This window comes from Helicoverpa zea, chromosome 19 (genome assembly GCF_022581195.2).
Source record: "Helicoverpa zea isolate HzStark_Cry1AcR chromosome 19, ilHelZeax1.1, whole genome shotgun sequence".
Classification (NCBI taxonomy): domain Eukaryota; kingdom Metazoa; phylum Arthropoda; class Insecta; order Lepidoptera; family Noctuidae; genus Helicoverpa; species Helicoverpa zea.
The window spans coordinates 6,228,482-6,241,259 of NC_061470.1; the positions used below are offsets into that span (position 1 = coordinate 6,228,482).

The window sequence follows — 12,778 nt, forward strand, 5'->3', positions numbered from 1 at the left end:
GGGATTTTGTCAGGTTAAGCAGCCTCCTCGGCTGAACTGCAAGATGCCATACACAAAAACAACATCCAGTAGGATAACTCCAAGTCCTAAATAAGATCAACATCATTTAACGGTAACAATAACTTGAACTGAAGAGCAAATAACCCGATACATCTCGGCTAAATCAATTACACCTGGGGGTTGAACTCAGGAGTTCAGTTTGACAGTTAGGCATCGATCACTAGACTGATGAGGCGGGTCCATGTCAAAACTTTTCACTGACATGTCTACACTGACTTATGGGGTTAGTACATGGTCCAAATAAAATATTTTTGGTCCTTAGAGAGCCTCAGATCTGTGTTTAGCACGGATACGCTGTGCAATTTTCGTATATGCAGAAATTGACTGTAGTAATGATGGTTTAAGTAATGAAAATCTAAAAAGAGTTAATTTTTGACAAGAGTTAGGTGGTCTAATGATAATTTCACGGAATTTAGCAAACATTAATGGCATCCAAAGTCTGTAATGAAAAATAATAATTAAGCAAAATTCTTTAGCATCGGATGACTCATGCGACTTAGCTTGATATTTTTAAATGTCATCTTAATGTCGAAACCAACACGCTCCTAAGATTTGGAATCAGGTTTTAAGTCCTAAAGAAATTTCAATAAAGCTATTCGGGAAACATGCCGAAGTGAATAGCAATGTTTGTTCCTTTAATTGGTGGACTTGGAACCCTTCCCCTATCCATGGTACAATATAATAATACCAACAGTGTCGATGAACGCACATCTATGTGGGCAGGTGAAGAATAAAAGCAAACGCAGTTAGAGCGAGTATTTTTAACATTAGATCCACGTTATAATGTAACGGCAAAATAACAGTAAAATGTATCACCTTGGCAACGATAGCAAAGCTTGATCACCTTTTCTTGGAAAAACAGTGTTTTTATACACTGCGCGATACAAAGGACTATTGAAAAAGTATAGAATCTGCAGTCTGCACATTTCCGAGACGTCCAAAGTTGCCATTATATTGGGGAGACATAAAAACTACTCAGAAAAATGATTGTGCAATACGAACGTTTTAAGAGAATAAAAAGAATAGCTCCACAACAAATCCTGGGCTCTACTAGGAACCTGGATCTCACAGACGTGAATCATGGCACGAATATGTGGGTCTGTGCGCTGTGCATCGGTGTGACACTGACATTCCGCAAGGCGACACTTTGGCAATCCAATTACACAAACCAGAGGTGTCGTCTATCCACGTGGCTGGACACTTTGCTGCTGTCAACCATGTCGCCCATTAGACGGAAAGGTGAGCGCGTTTTATACTAATGACCGTCTACTGACGATCCCCTCTGGTATAAAATTAAAACAAAGCCATTACGATATGCTATGCGGATTGCTGCTGTCCCATTTAGATTAATTATGGATCTAGAAGATTTATTATAATATTCTCCATTCTATTCGTTTTTAATAGGTCGCATGTAGAATGTAGTTTCTCTCAGTGTAAACCGCACGTTCACCCAGGTATTAGAGGACATATTCGTAATGGCAATAATTTATTAAAATTTCTTTGTCTGGTATTCAAGTCATGTTGGGATCCGCACGTTTCTGGTAAGTATTCTTAAGGCACGTCACGACCCGAAGCCGTAAGCTCCAAAAAATATAAAATTTATTATTAGTTACGAAGGAGAGGCCGAATTTAGAGCTTAGGAACACAGCTATCGTTAGAGTCCAAATAGCTACAGTGCAGGGTAAAGTCGGCTAGTACGTTTATAGAGTTCGACCCAACATGAATTTCAGTTCTAAAATAACGAAGCGGTAGAACAGTTATAGCAAACCAATAATGGATATAGTTGGATGGATATAAAATATAGGTCTCCCAGACGAAAACTGGGTCACGCGGTACCTACAAACTTTATTTTTATTTGCGGCCAGGTGATTGAGAAAATGGATCACGTATATACTTGCTCGATTCACTTTACAGGGTAGACTGTTCAAAGCTAACCACAAGTAACTAAGTTATTAACTTAGTTACGTTTTAGGTCTTACCTTTGTTTATTTCTCTTAAGTGGAAAAGGCAGAAATAGAGGATCCATTCGTAAAAATGTGCCCTGAGCGGTTCTCTTTTGGCGAAGCCATGTTTATAAAACTGTTTAACGAACACAATGGACTTGAGCTTTAAAGATAAGTCCAGTTAATACTTGTAACCTACAATTTTCATCGGGACTAAATAGTGCTTATGTAGCAATATAATTTACGTGATTATATTGTATCTGCGCTACTTCCTGGTGTAAAGCCTACTGGTTAAAGTTTTCTGGCGTAAAGTGACTGGATGTCACTACAATGCGTCCTGAGAGGAAACATCCTGAGTATAATCTTGTAGCCCAAAATTAAATGGCTATAATTATTTTGATATGCTAGAAATTCTCATCTACCTAGTCATAAACTACGCCTGAGCTTGCTAAATTGTTGCATTAGAACTGAGTTGCAGTGAGCCTGAGTACGGAGCGACTGCAAAATCGATCACGACGACCAACATGTGCAACGTTATACCCCTTGGCAAGACCAAATGACTGTTGGGTCCCATTTACATGAGTATTTCGTAAAACGCTGGAAATCTTGTAGAAGTCAATTAATTGCAAAGCAACTTATTACTTATCCTAAGGGTTAATGCAATTGTTATACTAAGCAGCCTTGAAGAGAACGGGCGATCTAGAGGAAAGGGATGGTCCCTGATCAGGGACAGTTGTGAAATGTATATAGGTAAGTATTTAAACAACTACCTATACCAGTTCTTCCTGGAGCTTATTCATGGCAATCATATTGACAGTTAAGGGTTACCAATATAACGATATCTAAACATAATTACAACACGGTTGCCGTTAGCTAAGCTTTGAAAATATAGGACAAAACACATCACACTAATTACTATAAACGTGAACCTTTGTGTGGATCTTTGTTACACGTTCACTCAAAAACTACTCAACGGGTTTTGATAGATAGTACACAGCAGAATAACACTGCAACTTTCGGAAAAGCTAGTTCAAAATATCATCTAACTAGGTACGTAGTAATCATGAAATACTTTCGCAACTATGTACCGTGCTTGCCAATAATATAGCAATGTGTTACGTCTTTGTTTTCAAAACATTTTTAGTGGTCATGCATGCATAGCATAGGTTAACATACACAAAGATACATACTGTAAACTACGCTATGTACATAGTTAGAGTGATTCATCAACCTGTATCATACATATTAGTGGATTTATTTTTGCATCAGACCAGGGAATATACTTTTGTAATGCAATTGGGGTGACTAGAGGCAGGGGTTAATAATTCGGCATGGTATAGGACTTAATGATGAATTGAAGTTGCAGCCATTAATCATTTTATTAACATCAAAATGGATGACCAAATGGTGACAGAGGGTGCTAGCTACAAAACGATTGATTTCATTATTATTTTTTTCACAATTTGTAATCATATATTCCTAATTTAGTTTGATACGGATATGTCTTTTCTTGCCCTTGGTTACAAATTGTTGGATAGAATAATAGTCTTAACATGCAAAATCTTAGTGTAAAATACGCTATAAATACCATGATATGAAAATAAATTCGATAACAAGGGAACTTACTAAGCAAAAACAAGATTCTAGCTAGCTTACACAGATTTAAGTAGCTGCGCAAGTCGTACGCAGATTCACATAAATATCGACGTAATTTGTTATGTAGGTTACTCTATCGGTCGTCATATTACGAGTAATTTTTAAAAACAATAGCCATCGACAATCATTATACCTACGTAAACGAATAAAGTTGCACAACTGTTCTAAAACTGAATTTTGAATGTCGAAGCCAGTCGTAGCATGCCAGGTAGGTATTTTAGGTTGCACATCGAATCTGTTATGCTGTAAAACGTTATATTTGAGGCAGTTTCGATTTTGGAACGTCCAGACATAAAATTACGGATATATTGTGTGGATGTCAATGACCTTCATCATGATTTTATGGCACGTACGTAATGCATTTATTTTTAATCTACGATAATAACTACAGAACCCAACGATATTTTTAAACTTTAATACATAGATCGTTCTATAATTATGTAGTCGGTGCTTAGTTGTTCACTAATAACATTATGACAGAAGACAAGATAAATTACAAGACAAACGTTTTATAATGGTTCATCTATAACTCAGTCTGTGGAAAATCCGTAGCCCTCTTTCCACTACCCTCAAGATCAGGTTATCAGAGTATCAGCTAATTTTAGGAAATGAGCTATTTCTTGTATCAATGGGATAGTTTAAGTATATTTTACACCATGTAAGTACCTACTGTGCTGACTACTGCTAGGTACGAGGATGACCGACAATGAGGCGAGGGCGAGATATGAATATAATTATCTGTATCTGACGATGATAAGCAGTCTGTGAAGGTTCGGAATTCGATATTCAAAAGATAGCAATTCGGACACGTCACTCTTTACAAAATTTGCATTAGAATAAAGGAGTTTTCTAGTTGGTTAGGGAACCCTTCTCACACTTAGTAATTTACGCATGAACCAAAATAACCTGGCATGATCTTGACAAACTCGGACTGTTCTATGAGTGGGCGTGTTGTGTTTAGAAGCTATACATAATTTGATGTTGGGTAACTCACATTATTTGTTTTTTCTGAGTGGCTTTTAATATCCTGTTAGATTATGTATAGTATTTGTCTGTAAAGAGTAACTTAGTGGTGATTTATATTAGGAACGGGCAATTAGCAGGACGGGTGCCGCCTGGCGTTGGCGCCGCGTCTCCGCGAGCCCTGAACCGATATAGGCCTACGGCAGCGGTCGAGGCTGACCGTTTACACCACAACCTAATTACACGCGCACTACTGATCGACACATGGTGCTGGTGTCGGATGCACAGCTATTTTAATGTTTGGCCAAAGGGCATTCCAAGATAAAAATAACGATGTGCGACCACCGGCGGCTGCCGCGACAACTTATCGAGAGCTTATCATGGCTTACATAAGCTGGCACCAGCACGTGCACCACCATGGCACCACGACGTGCCACACGCTTTTATATAATAACACCTTACAAGAGAAAACTGACGCCGTACTTATTTGCGCAGTTACCTAGAAACTTGATTTCGATGACGGAATAGGAAAAGTAGGGGAAGTAATGAGATAGTTTTCACCGAACACTAACACGTCTAACAGTCACTTTACATGAAACCTGAGTTATGTATCATCAAAATAGCGTTCTAGTACTCACCTTAGAGCCGAAAACAGACGTGATAGCTCCCAACGGGACTTTGTTCACGGATTACAAGCACGGACACGCAACTCACACTGAAATATCACAATTTTTAACAGAACAGATGGTCACACACCACTCCCTACAATAATCTATGTAACACAGGACTTTTTACGTAAAATGACACGTTTAGAGTTTTCGGAAAGTCCATTGAACTGTTTCGGTTGAAATTTACGTCCAGCGAAATTATAGGTACGGAATGGCAACGCTGTATAGGCGACGTGTACATTTCGCGGCGCGACCGCTACGCGGCGCTGCGGTCGGAGGGGGGCGGAGCCGAGCGGGACGCGGCGGCCGCGCGAGCGAGACGCCGCTACGCACCACGACGCCACGTCGCAACAATATTTTTTTCACGGTGTACTTATGGGATTCTATGTCGAAACTGCAACTGTTTAGATGGCGAAGACATTAGCGGATGGTGGCGACTAGAGCGGCGACTGGTGACCTTTTCAGCGTATCGCGTCACCGCGGGCGATAACGCGAGGTCGTCGGTCGAGCGTGCGACGTTGCCAACTCGCTGCGGCATTCGAGCCCACGTTTCCACAGATTACGAAAGTCGGCGAAATCCCCGTGGCCCTTTGATACCTGCCTGCCTAACGAACCTAGCCCTAGACACGCGAAGCCATGCGCTAACCTACATAATAATATAGACAAGCAAACGCTCGGCGTTACACAACACGCAGTCACTTCGCCTTTATATTGTAACTTTCATGCGAATGGTGCAAAATGAGAGTTATTACGATGGCTGGCCCCTATGGCGCCGTTCCAGGTTTCACCATTTTTGCGAAATAGGACACCCCAGGGAGGAATTAGGTAGCTTCAATGCAGCAGTCTGTGCTTATTAAGCCGGGTTAGGTAGGTATAAAGTCCCTGTGTGCTATTGCGCCGTAGGTACCTACCTAGCACTAACATTTTACCACGCTATACCTACTTAGTAGGTAGGTATTTATAGACGTTTTAACACTAGTGCTCACGAATAACTTTGTGTATGGAACGTGTTCGCTTTGCTTTAAATCAGTCGGTAATATTTTATGAGCTTAATGGTTGGGTCTAGAAAATTGTTGGTTATGGGTGTTCATTCTGAGCTGCAGGGAGACTTAGGTTGGAAATACTTGGAACACAGGCATAGTGTTTGCTTACTAAGACTAGGTAAGTCTGCAGATACCTTCGTAGGTACTAACTTAGATAACTTATTGAATGTAAAATTATCGTCAGACAAAAGCCAGATTACTAAGTCACTACAAACATACATATCGCTCTATGCGTACCTATCTACTTACTGCTAGGTACCTATTGTGATCGCTGAGATAACGTGAAAATATGCAATAACATGTGACGTAATACTGTTAACAGATAAAAGTATTTTTATAAACGCGGTACCTATTATACCTACCTACTTTTGCATGATTAATAAATACTTACTTGAATAAAACAATACCTACATGACTTACTTTCGTTTCTCCAAATTAATTGTTTTTCAGCAAACATTGAATTAAAGTGGAAAATCTGATTTGGAATTGGTTCTTTGTTCTGAATAGTGAGGAAAATATGGTTCAGACCTAAGTACTCATTTACTGTCGTTCAGAAGTCGGTAGGCATGCATAGGTAGGCATGAGATACCATAGTGTAGTAGAGGGATTAATTATCTGAATCACTGATATTATTGTACAGAAGCAAAAACGCAATTTGATTGATCCGTACAACTTACAGTCAACTTGGGTTTTTGCTACTTACCTAGAATTTTCTAGAAGGTTTCTTTTACTCATTTAGGTAATTCTGCTAATATTAAGTACTTAAATCCCAAGTTGAAATATTACAGCGTTATGGCGAATAGTGACGCATACTTCAAAAAGTTCCGTTTTAGAATAGTTTATGGTAAGGACCACACGCGATCAAGGAAATAATAGTTGGCAGCATCTGGTCGTAAAGATCAAGCATCTTCAGTTCATTGTCTAGCTAGTCTATAACATTAAATATTCTCAGAGGTAAGTAAGTACTTCCTTCAGGCTTGGTGATGAACACGCGAATATTGTCGTAACTTTATTAATTATGTTTATACTAGAAGTAGGCATAAAAATTAAAACCTACTACGCTAAATTTTCCAGTACCTAGCCTTTGCCATATCTTTTTACGAAATGAAAGAAAGAAATGTGCACATTTTACAGAATTCCTCCGCCAGTTTTGATTTTTGAGTAGGGTAACCACGAGACAGGCTAGCACGGGATTTGACGGACAACATGGCTACCTGTCAGACAGCCTGACAATCAAACCGTCCGACATTCGAAGCGTTTCGATTTCCTATTTGCAAAAAAAAATTTCAGAACGAAAAATGAAAACTATGACCTACCATTTGTGTCGTTTTCTTTAATTAGATAGAATATCTAGTACATTTGTAACTAAATTACACCTGTATTAAAAATATTTAAAGGTATATTTTGTCCTTAAACTTGAGTTTTTATTAATAAAACCAATGGAAATTTTCTCACATAGGTCGACTTATGATAATGAGGGATTAAGATTAGTTTGCAAGTCAAGAAACCTGTTCGTCTTACAGAAATTCTTTCATATTAATAAGGTGAAAGGGAAGACTGGCTTTAACACTTATAATTAGCTGAGAGGTATATGTAGATAAACCTGTTACTACAATTCCACAGATATTTGCATTCAGTGTTAAAAAAAAATCTTAGACTATGTTTTCTTTATTTGTGTTATCAAACCTCCTGAAATATTGCAGCCAGCGTCTTCTGGCAAAACGGATCGTAATTCTTCGTTGCTTTATACGACTGATATTAATTATAATGTTGCAATAAAACCATATCTAATACAATTCAAACAAGTTGGCGGGTTTCCAAGGCGTTGTGTCCCTATCTCTGTCCTCAAATAAATAAGATTGTGCTATCTGTTAGTGATCGCTGAACCTTGCGTCTTATGTAAAAGAGCAAAAACTACATAGTGCTGTCTGTAATTATTTTATGGCTGTTCAAAATAAGCGAGTGTCTAGCCAAATGCTTGCATAAAAAATTGTTTGCTATGTCGCACCATGATTAAGTCATTTCTCTATTTAAAATAATGCAAACAGGGAAAAATCTGTGACGACGAAGGACGGATCGTACAAGTGGGACTCAGACTTTACTTTAAAGAAAGGTTCTAAGAAAATAATGTCCAGTATTCCGATTTTTTCCTGCAGTTGTGCTAGACAAATACTGCCTTGTAATAGATTGTATGACTCTAGGTTATCTCTCAAGTTTTATTTCCTTTTGTCAATTGTGGAAAATACAGGCTTGATTTTTATCACTGCACCAGGGGACCACAAATTTTAGTACACAGTAAAACAGTTTTATCTAGTATTTACAATATGTAATTTAAGTTTGCAGCAGTTCACAGCGGGTCGCGAGTCTAATATAAAAACAACTATAAATAACTTCGTTGTTTGCGGAGCTGCTTTGAATATTTATTTCTTGTTATCTAAACTTCTCGTCTGGAGAACACAATGCGGGCAAAGTCACAGGAACGACGAACATGCCGTAATTATATTACTCCTTTGTTTACTTTCGGCCAAGCGAACGTTCTTAGTCATAGACATACATGCTGTTTATAGACATATCTACACACAACCAATCGTGTTTTATTGTTATATCAAAACAGAATGGATACAAATAGAAAAGGCTTCGGTAGCTTGTTTCATATTTATTTGCAGATGGATACTAATAATAAAATATCTCGTATAAGTTGGTTGTTAACCGGGCGCCTCAAATAACATGATCCTTTTTTACAAGCAGTCGTAAACATAAAACAATGTTATGGTGTCACGGAAGCCATAGTCTAATGTCAAGGATCGGGATAAATAAGTGCAATCTCTGAAATTAAAGTTGTAAAAAAAAACTGAAGCTATTTGACTTCTTACGTACTTGTTAGTACGTTCTATGGGCTTCTCAACAGTCAAAAAAGTTATAACCAAAACCTTTTTGGGGCATGCATGGTCATGAAATGACTACGGTCAGAAATGCAAAGTTATATGCCTCTTCATCCAGGTCTCCCTCATTCAACTTAAAGTCGGTTCGCTGGGTTTTGGCGTTCTCAACGATTGCATTTTTGGCTCCAATATCTGATTTCATGGCATTCCGTCTGCTCGTGCCAAATTCCGAAGCTTTATATTAATCTTCCAGTCGTGATGACATTTTTCAATATGTGCAAGTTCAAGTGATTATTGTCGCTTCTATAAACATATTTTTTCATATACTTAGCTTCCACTGAAAATAAAACCCTGAAACTAAATTTGTAGTATTTTATCTAGCGAGGTCGTTTTTGTAAGGCTCTATTTTTTATTTAATGTTTGTCATGTTGTCGAATTCTTCAATCGTATGCAGATAGGGCACAACCGGGATCTACACCTTGTATAGATTTAAAAGCAACCCGTTGAGTGTAGAAACTGAGCATAATAAAGCATGTATAGCTAATTGTATGTAACTGCAACAACAATTAGGTGTACGGAAACGTTATCACATCTTCACGCTGAGTTGGAAGCGGTATCGTGTTCAATTACCTATATTTACACCACACAAGCATACGTGCGTGTGTGCGAGTTGCCTGTTTAAAAACCTGAGATTCTATTGCACACTCACAACCAAGCAGTTTTACTTATTCTCCAAGTAGCCTGTTTATTTAGCTTGACTATTTGCTCGTGGAAGATTCTGAGTTCGTACAAACACTGCGTTTGATCCAACTTAGTTGAAATACTAGTTTTCGCTTGGCCTCGAGTACTGTGCTCTTTGGTACGATTCCAACCATTTACTATTGTACAGAAGCCATAGGCATTCTCTTGCCAAGCTAAAACAACTTAACTTATTTCTTTTAATTGGTAATGGCAGCAAACACTGGGGTATAATTCTTTTATGCCTAGCTTTTATTATATCTTCCATTAGAATCGGAGAAAAATATTCACGTTCCGTTTTATCAGCTGATTTTAATATTTTCCCATACAAACATCAACAGGGGCAGAAACGTGACAGTAGTAAATGTCGCGCTCGCGTACAGCCGGGTGAAAATCAATGTAGCCCAAAGAAAATTGAGTTGGAGGGCTGCTGAGGCCGTTTCAGTAATTACAGCTGCGAGTAGGACTTCCGCGAAGGTCGTCACCCCGGGCCGCCCCACCCCCGTGCCTCTCCGCCCCGTATCACCCGCGCGCCCCCATACCACACTAGAATCACCAACATTCATGTATACGTAAGACTAACATGACACGTGGATTTGTGCCGGGTAATTTTGAAGCCCGAAACATTAAACCGGAGTTTGTGAAGTATTACCTACTGTGGGATTTGCTTCCTTCATAATATGAGAAACATAATGCTATAGTTAATCATTTATTTAATACACTTTTATTCTGTCTCTAGTTGCAATACTTTTTCTATGTCAGTAACTCTTCTACTTCTTTTTGCAGTCATAAAAAATCCGCTTAAAAACGGCAGCATGGTCACAGCAAAGCCCGGGGTGTGGAAGGTGCTTTTATTTCTAAAATAAACAAACGAATAGCTGTCCTTTAGAATTTACGCAACCCACTCACGATGAAGAACTTTTTAAAATCCACAACTTTTTAAATATTTTTTAACTTGAATCTCGGCCACGATTTTCAGAAAACAGGTCCTGTGTGTCGGTTGGTTCGTAACGGTGAATATACGTATGGAACCAGTCCTAGAGTTATGCACTCATCGGATATCTGTTAAAAAAGATCCATTCCTGTTTATTGGTTCGAAACGCGGTATTGCTCGCTGAAATGACGCTGACAAATCATCATGGTAAAATCGACTGCACTTTTTTGCGCTTTTGAATTGGGAATATCCCGAATATCTATTGTCCGCAACACTATAGGCGACTTTGTTTCAAAATGGTGCGAGCTAGCGCAGAGTTGGGTGTATACAGGTTGATTAAATAGCGAAGGGAATCACTGGGATGAAAAGGGGTAGAATGTTCTCGACTCGCCGAGGGGCGTAGTACTATTACGATATGAAACGAAAACACAATCTACTTTTTTTTACATTTTCAAGAAAAAATCTCTTGGAACGTTGGAACGCTTTTCAGGCGATTTTTGGTTCACGTTTTGAATTAGGCCTAATATTCTAAAGAACAGTCTTTTCATGTCGAATGTATGCTTACACGAAAAGGGGTTCCAGTTTCATTTTTAAACGTGTCAATAGGGGTAATTTAGCTGTCGTTTAAATGACATAATTAAACGTAATTATTTGTGCCCTTTATTTCATGTGAACGACACGTGTTTCGTGTCCCATTGTACAAAAATGTTAAGTGTACCACAAGGTACCGAAGTCAGGGAGGGGCAATGTTCAACAAAGCACTGACAGGTGCGCCATTTTGGAAATAAATTCTTGTGACACCAGTAGAAGTCAGAAAACGCAGCGAACCGAACAATTGCTGAATAAACTCTTCGGTGCTTTCCTGTATAATCCGTGTTGCTTAGCAATCTTCTTAAATATACTTACTTACCCACAGTTTTTTATCCAAAGTCTCCAATTGTTACCTAAATCTGCGTTACGTTCCTAGTTTTTTAATCGCCTTAACTAAGTGAGTATGCAAAAAAGGTATAAAAAAAATAAATTATGCATCGAATAAAAATCATTCCCATCGCTTTCAGCGGGGCTTGTGCCCAAAAGGCTAGCTGCATTGCCACGTTTAATGACAATGCATATTCTTTCGCTAAAGTATTGGCCAGCTATTTGGTCCTACATATTCTGTATTTATTTCCATCAGTAGATACAATTAGTTAATAAAAGAATAAGCCTAGAATTTTAATTAATAACTATAAGTAAGTAATGCATTGATTGCTAAAATTCTAAAACTTCGTTTTCTAAGAATACTTAGGTACCTAGTACCATACCTATTTCTATAGATGATCTGAGTACCATACCAAGTAAGATTTTCCGTATATTATGACATCACTGTATTGCCGTTCTGCATTGAATATTAACACATCGTAGGTTTTCCCTGTCTACCATTTCCCACACTCTCCTCTCCAAAGGTAAAAAGATACGACCTAGCTATAACATTATAAGCGTGCCTGAATTGCCACGTTGAATATACGCTAGGAACGCAGCGAATCGATGCGAGTCTCACTCATACATACCTACTTTGTATACCTACATACCTACCTACCACGTAGATAGGTAGGTAGCACTTCATACATACCTACATACGACGTAGATATGGGTAGGTGTGAAGTGCCCGTCCACATGCAGTAGGCAGTAACGCATCTACTTTATTGATTGCAGACAACACTGGACCATAGATAAAATATAATAGTGTAGTAACCTTAGTGACCCATTTTATGTTAGTATACGTCGAAACTTACAGGCAGTTAAATTCCGTTTTTATTTCAGCACACAACTTAAAATCATTTACAGCGGTAGGTAACTACATAATACCTAAGTGAAGTTTCTAAAATATGTTCGTAGTTTTGTACCGCCTACT

At 38.5% G+C, this 12,778-nt stretch overlaps 1 protein-coding gene across 1 annotated transcript in view; it reads right to left on the reverse strand.

Moving 5' to 3' along the window:
- LOC124639501 overlaps positions 1 to 5,781 on the reverse strand; it is a 108,429-nt gene extending 102,648 nt beyond the window's left edge. The window contains exon 1 of the mRNA XM_047176898.1: positions 5,261 to 5,781. The gene's annotated coding sequence lies outside the window, so the exon portion shown is untranslated. The remainder of the gene's footprint in view (positions 1 to 5,260) is intronic.
- Between the last annotated feature and the right edge of the window lie 6,997 nt (positions 5,782 to 12,778).